The 9,726-nt window shown below is 35.5% G+C and overlaps 1 long non-coding RNA gene across 1 annotated transcript; it reads right to left on the bottom strand.

The window, feature by feature from the left end:
* Positions 1 to 3,884: 3,884 nt before the first annotated feature.
* Positions 3,885 to 6,064, bottom strand: LOC145215191 (uncharacterized). Its single transcript, XR_013857228.1, has 3 exons — positions 5,878 to 6,064; positions 5,258 to 5,353; positions 3,885 to 4,071 (listed from the first exon to the last, which is right to left on the bottom strand). It is a non-coding gene; the product is annotated as an uncharacterized LOC145215191 (long non-coding RNA).
* Positions 6,065 to 9,726: the final 3,662 nt, after the last annotated feature.

The following is a 9,726-nucleotide window of genomic DNA, read 5'->3' on the forward strand; positions in this document are numbered from 1 at the left end:
CAGGGGTAAATTTTAGGGCCAGCGTACATTGGCTACTTTTTGGGTTGATTTTGGATATTATTTATGAATTAGTAAACTCGAGTTTGGCAAAGCCAACTTGTTGCAAAAAGCTCGCGTGATGGCTCATTTTAAAGGCATGAATGTAAGGATTAACATTTGTCAATTTCAAAGAGCTGCGTTAAATTTTTAAGGCCAGCGCACATCGAATATGATTTTGGTGAATATGGCATATTGTTACCGTATTTTACGGACCACAAAGCCCACCCGATTATAAGGTGCACTCTGAATAAATTGCCTTGATTAGTTTTTTGTTCATACATCGGGCTATAGAACGCAAAGTATTTTAAGGAGTATCGGTTACCGTATAATAGTATCCGTACTGGTTGGAGGCAATAAAGCACTACTTGATCCATACATTAGGCTTATAAGACGCATAATCAATTTATGAGGAAAAAAAGGAATCGTGTCGAAACACAGAAAAGCATAAAAACGGAGAATGTTTCTTAAAATACAGAACCACCTATGTCAGCAACAGTTGGAAGAAGTTTGGTCACAGGTAAGCTAATATCATCACTGCCAAGTTCATTCAAACATGCAAAACGATGAAACCACTTTTGCATATCATGTTCTCTATTACTTTCAGTTACACTCTTTGACAGTTTCTTTGCTTTGGATTCAGCAATTAAACCAAGAAACTTTTTCTTTTTTTCTATTTTATCGACTTGTGCTGCAGGAGAAAGTTGCCTTGCTTTTTCAAAAACACTGTGGTTGCATATGCCAAAACAAAACTTTACAACATTTTCTAAATCTCCAGACTCAAGAAAAACAAGAAAAGATTTAAACTCATTCAATGGCATAAACAAAACCAGTCTGAGTGCAACCAATAACTCTTGCCAGGAGCGATGAACAAAGTAACTAACTTTGTCTTGTTGCAAAATCTGAATTGCAAGACCATCCTCTGAATCTACAGCTGCATTGACAAATGCTTGTTGTGTTGCCAATGGAATCTTAAACAGCTCTAAGTCCTCATCTGAAAACAGAGACTTGTTTTTTTCCCACCCATTAAATGCCAAGTCACAAAGCATCTTAACCACGTTCATGCCTTTTTCAAAAGAGCAATGCTTTGAACGAATGTATCTGTTTAACATTGCAATGTACACCCCTGTGAGTGTAATATTATCTGATGTTCCTCCTCACAACAGAAAGTTAATTGTCATAAGCATGATGACAGGTACTACACAGCATTCTAACAAAGCTGAGTTGTCTTGGAGGATTTTCCAAACTCTGTCAAAATTTTCACCACATATACACCTAGTAAGTTTTTGCTGTTCTCTCGGTGCTAACCTCAAAATTTCCAAAACTAATTTTGGTCTGTATTCTGGAGAAGCATCGATAAACTGAGTAATTCTTGATGTTACCAGTTTGTAAGCATTCTTAAGAAGTTTGCCGTTTAGAATGTTATATATTAAAGCCATTGGTTTTGCTTTTGCAAATGGTGATACAAGTGGATATGAAGGTAAATTTTCAGTTTTGGCTTCATCCAGACCATCAATGATCACTACTGTGTTGGGATCCTGCAAGAAGAAATTAATCAGTTCTTCTTCTCTACTTCATCTATTGAAAGACTTCCCTCTGCCATGAGTGATTTGAAAAAGTAATTCAAACAAATCTGTTTCTTGCTTAAGGTCAATGGTGCCCACTGTGATGTAAAATACTAGTGATGCATTGGGAAGTATTTGCCTGTCTAAAATTTTTTGCACAATAACTTTTGTCAATGTGCTCTTTCCCACTCCAACTGCACCAACGATACCAACTGACTTTTCATCTTTCTTAAAGACTTTTGCTTCGATCTTTGCTCTTTCAAACATGTTTTCAATTGTAATATCACTTCTCAGTTTATTTCCGTAAACACAAGTTAATTTTTTGCTCTCCAAAGCGGTTAGCAGGCAGTTCTTCACCCATCTACCTAGTTTAATAATTTCGCTACATAAAGGGAAATAATTGTTCAAAGGTTATGTTGATACAGTTTAGTCTCAAAACTGTTTCCCATCAAATCTTATCAGCACTGATGTAATTTGTAAATATATAAATTGCTGAGTTGCTCAAAGCGCACACAAATATGTACACAGAAACAAAGTTAACAATTAACATTTGTTGACAAGCTCTACACACAATGGCACTAAGTCTCCAACAACAGCCATTAATCATTTGTTTTCCCAGATATATGCCACATTATATTACACAAAATTTCTTGTTGGATCAATGGATATTTTACATTGAATATTCACTATGTTCATGGATAAAAAATGTTCACACTAGTTATAAACTTTGTGTTAACAAATTCTTTTATACAATGACTCAAGCATCTAATAAAATCATTGAATTCTAAAACATAAACCAAACATTTGTTTTTCAAGATAAAACACATTACATAAACGTTTGTTGTTTAATTGGTTGGTAGTGTGTCCATTTAAAGTTTCTTAACCAGGGGGAGGTGATGAATTTGACATGTTTTTGGGGGTAAATAAAACTAAGCAAAAAATTTATTAGGAATGTAATGGTGTGGTGTTAAAAAACATGGTGGTAAATTTTTATTTAAAATCATGGAAAAAAGGAATAGAAAAACAAAAGGTTTAGCATCTATTTACTTTAAAATTTGAATAAAATTGAACAAACTAGTAGAGATGGGCCGAAACGGCAAATGTTCTGTTTGGTCGAGCACCGAGCATCTCAAGTTAATGCTCGGTGCTCGGACGAGCAAGCTTGGTGCGTTATGACAACACAAAAATTCCCTATTCTACCCTAGTTTTAGTTCTACAAGGTCTCTTACATCACCAGCAGTGTATTAAGCTGTACATGCCCATGAAGTATGCATTTTACCATCTAGTACAATTGTAAAATCATTCCTTTTTGTTTATAGACACCGAATGCTAGTAATTTATGTTCGCAGGGCATGAATATGCAATTTTAATGCTCGGGTCAGTTTGTGCAACTGGGCTGAGCACCAAGCATCAAAAAACTCGGTACTCGGTACCAAGTACTCGGGTTCTGGCTCGGCTCATCCCTACAAACTAGTCAAGTCATAAACATAACATGTTGACAAACCATTAAAACAGGGGCTGTCATACAAACCCATTTTAGTGGAGTTACATTAGAAGTTTCAATAAAACTGTAAATTAAAGCTTCACTGGGGCCGTTCTATTGTCTCCTATACTTAACTATTTTATCAGAAAACTATGTAAAGTTTTATGTCCACAAAATAAAACAAGTTTAGTGAGGGGCGTTCAGCCATAATTAAACAACAGAAAGTTTAGTGGGGAGCAGACATGGACAGGGGTAAATAAATACCAAAATAACAAAACTTTTCTAGTGATTTGATCCTGACATGTTGTCTTAATATTGAAGTCATGAAAAGTCATGATCAATAATAATGCAATATTAAAATAATAAAAGCCCAGTAAATCAGCAAATTTTGTTTAAACCCTCTGTTTTTTAACCTTAATACAAAAACCAATCCGTCCATTTTTTTAGAATTTAACATGTTAGTAGCTAACACTAAATTGTTTCAAAGCAATTTATAATAAAAGGGATTAAAAAGTTAACCACATTAACTGACTAAAAAACTGGTATTTGCCATAGTCAACAAAAACAAGTAGTGGTAATGGATGACAACAACATGCTCAAGATATTGCTAAACATATTTACATTTACAGGACTTAAAAAAATTAGTGGTTTATTCTAATTTATTTTTTCTATGCAATGTGTGAAGGATTTTGAACAATCCATAATAATTAAAAAATTATGAGTGTAATATGCCCTCATTCACTGCATAAAAAACAAGTATTTAAAAACAAAGTAGTGGCAATAGATGCCAACCACTAAAGAATTCATTTTTTACCTTTCCAGAACTGATACATGTCCAAGTCATTATTGTTCAAAAATTTGTCAACTTGAAAATTGCGAAAGCCAAGTTTACAAAGAAACTGAGGCTTCAGTCGAATGTCCATATCTATCCATGCTCGATGAAAAACATATTTGGAGGATTTTGTTGTTGAATCCTGGATGCTTTTACTATAAACACAAAACAGTTTAGAATATGCCAAGGTAGTGGGGATGTTATGTTAACATATTTCATTGTTATACTTCCAAATATGAAAATTGTGGAAGCATAAAATTGACGAAACAATAAATAAAAGATTTCGGAAAGTTGTACATATCATATCAAAACTTTTTTGCTGTCAATCAGTCAACAAAAAGTCAGCTTTCTGATTAATTGAAATCAGCTAATATTAAAAACAAAACATGTTTTTGCATCACAAGCCAAGTAGAACTTTGTGTAGAAAAGGTATCCAAAAAACAGGCGGCACCATGTACAGAAATGTGATGGTGATGTCTTAAATGGATTTGTGGCCCATGCTAGATGATGTAATTGAACTTTATTGCATTCCATGATTATTTCAATCAAAGACATTGTGACAGTTTATGGTGTGGCAGGAGTGACTTTCCAGTCATTATAAAAATCTTTTTTTATAACCCCAGAAATTGGAACCATTAATGTATTATTAACTATTTTCTAGCTTCTGTACCTGAATTGTTTATGTTAAATAATATCCCATTGCTGAAATGAAATATATGAGCAGCAGGTATTTTACCAAATGTATTTCATTGCAAAAAGTAAAAAGATTAGGAAAGATAATTCAATAAGGGTTACATGTCACATAAAACCCTGTCATGTCTGTTATGGAATATGTTTACTTTATACCAAAATTGACTTTAGATGTTTATATTTCCCTTGGAGAAAATCACATTCTTTATGATTTGATGATGTTTTAAAAAATATTTGTTTCATTTTAATGATTTGTGTAAAATCCAAGAAAATTAACAGTTTTATTTGTGCAATGGCTTAAGCGCCATATCAAGATCACATAATAGTGCATGTAGGTTGTAAAGAAAACTAAAACTTAAAATATGTTAAGTATAAGTTATTAAAAGAAATATTGTTCCCTGATCCAGTAGTAAGCTATAGCCTTTCAAAGTATTTTTGTCGTACAGTTTATGTGGATTATAATTGAGGGCAACTTACATTTTTAGGGCATGACGATATTATATCTGATCCCCTGTGTTTTCACATTCATGTTCTGCATGCAGACATTACAGGTTAACATACATTCTGCAGGGAAAAGTTATTTACTTTACTTACGATTGTTGACAAATAGTTGTGAAATGTGACAGCAGATATAACACCATGAAATCTTACCTTGAAGATGCCATTGTATTTTTTTCACAAAAGTCGATGACTTAAACGATGTTTCTAACAAAACTCTTTCACCAATTCATCAAGTTCCAGGTTGAACTAAAGTTGCACAATGTTACAGCTATATTTTGTAAATTATGGAAAATATCGAAAAAAGGATTAGAATGTCAATCGAACCATTTTGAGCATTCGAAATCAAAAAAGTAAAACGCTTTTTCTACTTTTAATTGCTTAACAGAGATGGAAAATGTTTATCAAATTTGGTTGCTCAAAACTAAATGTCTGGTGGCATCTAGCGGTAAAAACATGAAGATTAATTTAAACTATAACATAACACTTAGAAGTTCAATATAATACAAGGTCATCAGTAAGTTAAACAAATTAATAGCAACTGTCCATCAATTGTCATAGGGAGTTGCATTTTAGCATAATTAGGTAAAAAAACTTTTTTCAATCTAACACAGTGGTTTATATCTATTGTGCAGCTAATTTATCATGGTAATTGCTTGTTACGTTGATATGAAAACAATATTTGTTTTAAAAGTTTCCCGTTACTGAGGGCTATGACTTTATTTCTTTTGAAATGCAACATTCACAAAATTAAGTTTACAATTGTGTAATACCTGCACAGTTTTAATCTCTGCTATTCCACCTGTTGTGTCTTGTGTTTCTTTTCATAAAGTGTTTCATCCATTTCCAACCACAAGTTGCAGTTTGTCTGTGTCATGTTGTACAGGTTTATAAATATGATTAGATTTGTGTTAAATGTAAAGTTCACAGTCTAACTAGCTACAACAACTGACACTGAACTGCGTCTGATGCGAATACAAGCAACAGAAAAAGAAATAAACAAATTAAAACACCAAAATTGAGAAATCTTGACCCAATATTAAACAGTTTCAAAACTTTTTAGACCTTTTGGAATTTTCTGAAAATATTTTTGTAACAATTAATTCCCATATTATTCATTTGATAATTATAAACAAACATAAAATTTGACATTCAAAAACATTGTAAACATTTGATGTGTGCTGGTTTCAAACGTCAAAATTGATTACTATCTGCGAGCATAATGAAATCAGGCATTGGTAAAAGATAAAAGATACGTGATTAGGTCAAACATAACCGGGGTTTTCCTTTGCTGCCAGACTGTCGTGTTTTGTGTTTGACTGACATCCTTTGCCGAGTAAAAATAAATTCCCCTGCGGTGAAACTCCCTATTAATATTTACATTCAACTTCTGTAGTAAGCACGAGAGTAAAACCTTTAGTCAGTCGCAGTACTTTATTGTTACACAAGATAAATGCATTTCGCTTGTGTAAGCAACTTCAGTACACAAAATACTAAAAGTGTAACAAAAATCATCTAAAAAACGCACAAAAACGCATCTGCTTTGAGCGAGGCAAGCTGCATCAGATTCGTGCCCAGCCAGCGGGTTGAAGTCACCAGACCGTGTGAGAATAGAATGTTTCCAAACATTCCCCACAAGTATTGAAATATTTTAACTGTTCCGTACATTATAAAATATTCTTGTTTGTTTCAGATTGGAAACCGTAGCATTCATCACATTACTCCATTGAGCAAACTCATCAGTCTGGTTTTGTGCTGAAACAGTGTCTTCGGACGTTTTTTTTTATGAATTGCTAACCTCGCTGGTTTCGGGAAAAACGTCTAGCCAAGAATAATTCGCCAATCTCTTGGTCTACCAATCCAAACATGGTTTATGTGGTGCGTGTGCGCATTCAGTCTAAGTGACCGGTAATCAACCGTGGATGACGTCACACGACCCACCCACGTCAGCTTAGTTGATGCAAAGTTTGATTTTTTGCGATTTATCATCTAAGAAACTTCGTAACATATCCGCGTCTCAAACAAACTGTTTGAAAGTTAAATTTAAAACCACGGATAGAAAACATTACAATTGGTTATCAAATCACAGCACGACAGACCTACAAAATATACGTTGTATCGAATTAAGTCAGCCTTCAAAGCGTTTTCAAGCGGGAAGGCGTTGTTTTACTACGATCACTCTCCTGTGAGCTCATAGTCACATATTGCTTGGTAATAACGGTGTAGCTGCAGCGCGTTCCATTTTATTCCACGGATTGTGCCTTCCACTTTTTTGTGCGTAACAACGTACTAACGTTGCTGCGTTATTCCCGACTTGGGAACTTTATTACTGCAACTGTGTCTCCACGTTTTACTTTATCACGAGAAAGTAACTCTCGCCACAGAAGTCTAACCCGGGCTTGGTTGTTTTTGCTTGATCAAGTGCAAGTGCAGAGCGAAGCATGGTTCAGTGGAAATAAACGACTCACTACTCCACCTGGTGGAGAAGCAAAAGCGTTCTTACCAAGACGGCGAGTTGAAGTCACCACAAAACGATAGAGTGCAGAACAGAAAACGTGTTATTCAGATTGAAACGTTTTCACGAAACAAACAGAAAACGTTTCACGCTGAAGACAAATTCACAGGCAAGCCTAGGTCAACTCTATTTTAAGTGAAGTTCAACTCAGCAAAATTACAAGTTCCTAAACACAACGAGTTTCATTCCTAAACACAATGTTGCTGCCATGTTTCAATAAAGGTTGGAAAATTCAAATTGCCGTTAAGTAAGTACAAACGATATTAAACTTCTAAACAAGTTGAACTTATAGAACCTTAAATAGGTAACACATTTAGGAGGGTTGGGCTGTTTGTTTTGTTAAACACTTCTTTCAACAAAATCCAACATTCTTTTTTAAAAATTCCAATCCCAGAACTACCATCAAATTCAATATTGGCTGCAACCAGCTAACAACTTGAAACCAAAAGCAACACACAGAAACTCCTTATTGCTGGAATGAAAGGGTGGGATGAACTTCGCGCATTAAACTTCGCAAGCGGGCCACAAAATCTATGCATGACTCCAAAGACATCCATCGGAAAGCATGGACCTCCTATTGTTCAGCGCGTCCACTAATGATTTATAATTCGACTTCTTAACTGCTAAGTCACATAAAACCATCACTGCTGAATCAACCAAGTTAGCTGCAAGAACTAAATTAGGATTTGCCATGCTAAGCTTGTTTTCGCAAAGCGGGACAAAGCGTTAATGTTGGTAAATTTTCACAATATACGACACCCCATACATTTTTTACAACACACAGAAGTACGACGCTCGGGGAAAACTGCTCATGGGGAACCGCCTGCGATACTTCACTTCAAAAGCATTTTTATAAAACAGGAACATGTAATCTAAAGTTTAGTTATTTTCGTAGAATGATGGGTTGCAAACGTGAGATAAGAAAAAACGTCACCGGGAAGAAAATGGTGTTTTAGTCATGAGCTCTAGAAACTGACAATAGACGAATATTTTCCATGTACCATGCTTGGTAGTAATATTATATTACTAAAGATGAAAGTAATACTTCGGAAAATACGCCAGCTGTCTGTTGCGCCGAGAAGTGAATCAGTCTTTTGATTACGAATACCTTCATGTCGTCATCACAACCGTACGCTCCCGCTAATCTACAAAAACAAAGCGAAACCGACCGATTTCGGGTTCCGGTCAAACCCACTCAATGCATTACACTGTTTGCAGCATCACCAACAACAACCACCGCAACAAATACAACCTCGCATACGACCTGGACCGGCGTCAAGATTTCCAGCGAGTCACCAACCTGCTTCTCAGCGACACCTTGTGCTGGGTTCCAACGTTGTCCGCGCTCCGCCAGGGGGCGTGCCAATCAACAGCAAACTGATTCGACAATCATACAACAATCTCCAGGGCAGAAGCTTGACCGAATGGTTTAGCGCGCCTGACGCACATAAAGACATAAAAAAAAACCTGATCGGGATTCGTCCCCGGGAGTGTCCTGGGTTCGAACCTCGTGAAAAAAAGTTACTACAATCTGCAAATGGCTGCGACTGCAAATGGTTTGTTGAGTTAATTTGTTTCGCTCAAAAGAACAGCGGCATAACTGCACTAAACAATCACCAACCTGGAAATAGCTGCGCAACGTTGAAACGTTATGGGCGCAAAATGGAGGCCACAATTGGTGGATCATGATTAAACGCGCTGCAGCTACACCGTAGCAGTCCGGCGACATGATGCGTCAATTCACGCATTTCACTCTTCAGACAAACATTCTCCGCTAATTATAATTTACTCACATATATTTCAGCACTGTTGGGCACAGAGTGCTCGTCACTGTAGAATTGTTTCTCCATTTTATTTCACACCAGCACAACAATGTACTTCCACCTCCAACAACCATAGAATGACCAGAGAATTAACCACCGTTACGAATGGTTGCACACTTAAAGGTAGGATTAATTAAAGGAAAACGTAGGAATAAAACATTTTATGGTTACCTTAATAAGTTGATACTTATTAACATAAACAACATATTTTTAATGATTCAGTATCCAACGTTTACAAAATGATATTTAAAATGAAAATTCTTAATCAATCTATATAACATGTT

The sequence above is a fragment of the Phallusia mammillata genome, chromosome 2, assembly GCF_965637545.1.
Source record: "Phallusia mammillata chromosome 2, kaPhaMamm4.hap1.1, whole genome shotgun sequence".
NCBI lineage: Eukaryota > Metazoa > Chordata > Ascidiacea > Phlebobranchia > Ascidiidae > Phallusia > Phallusia mammillata.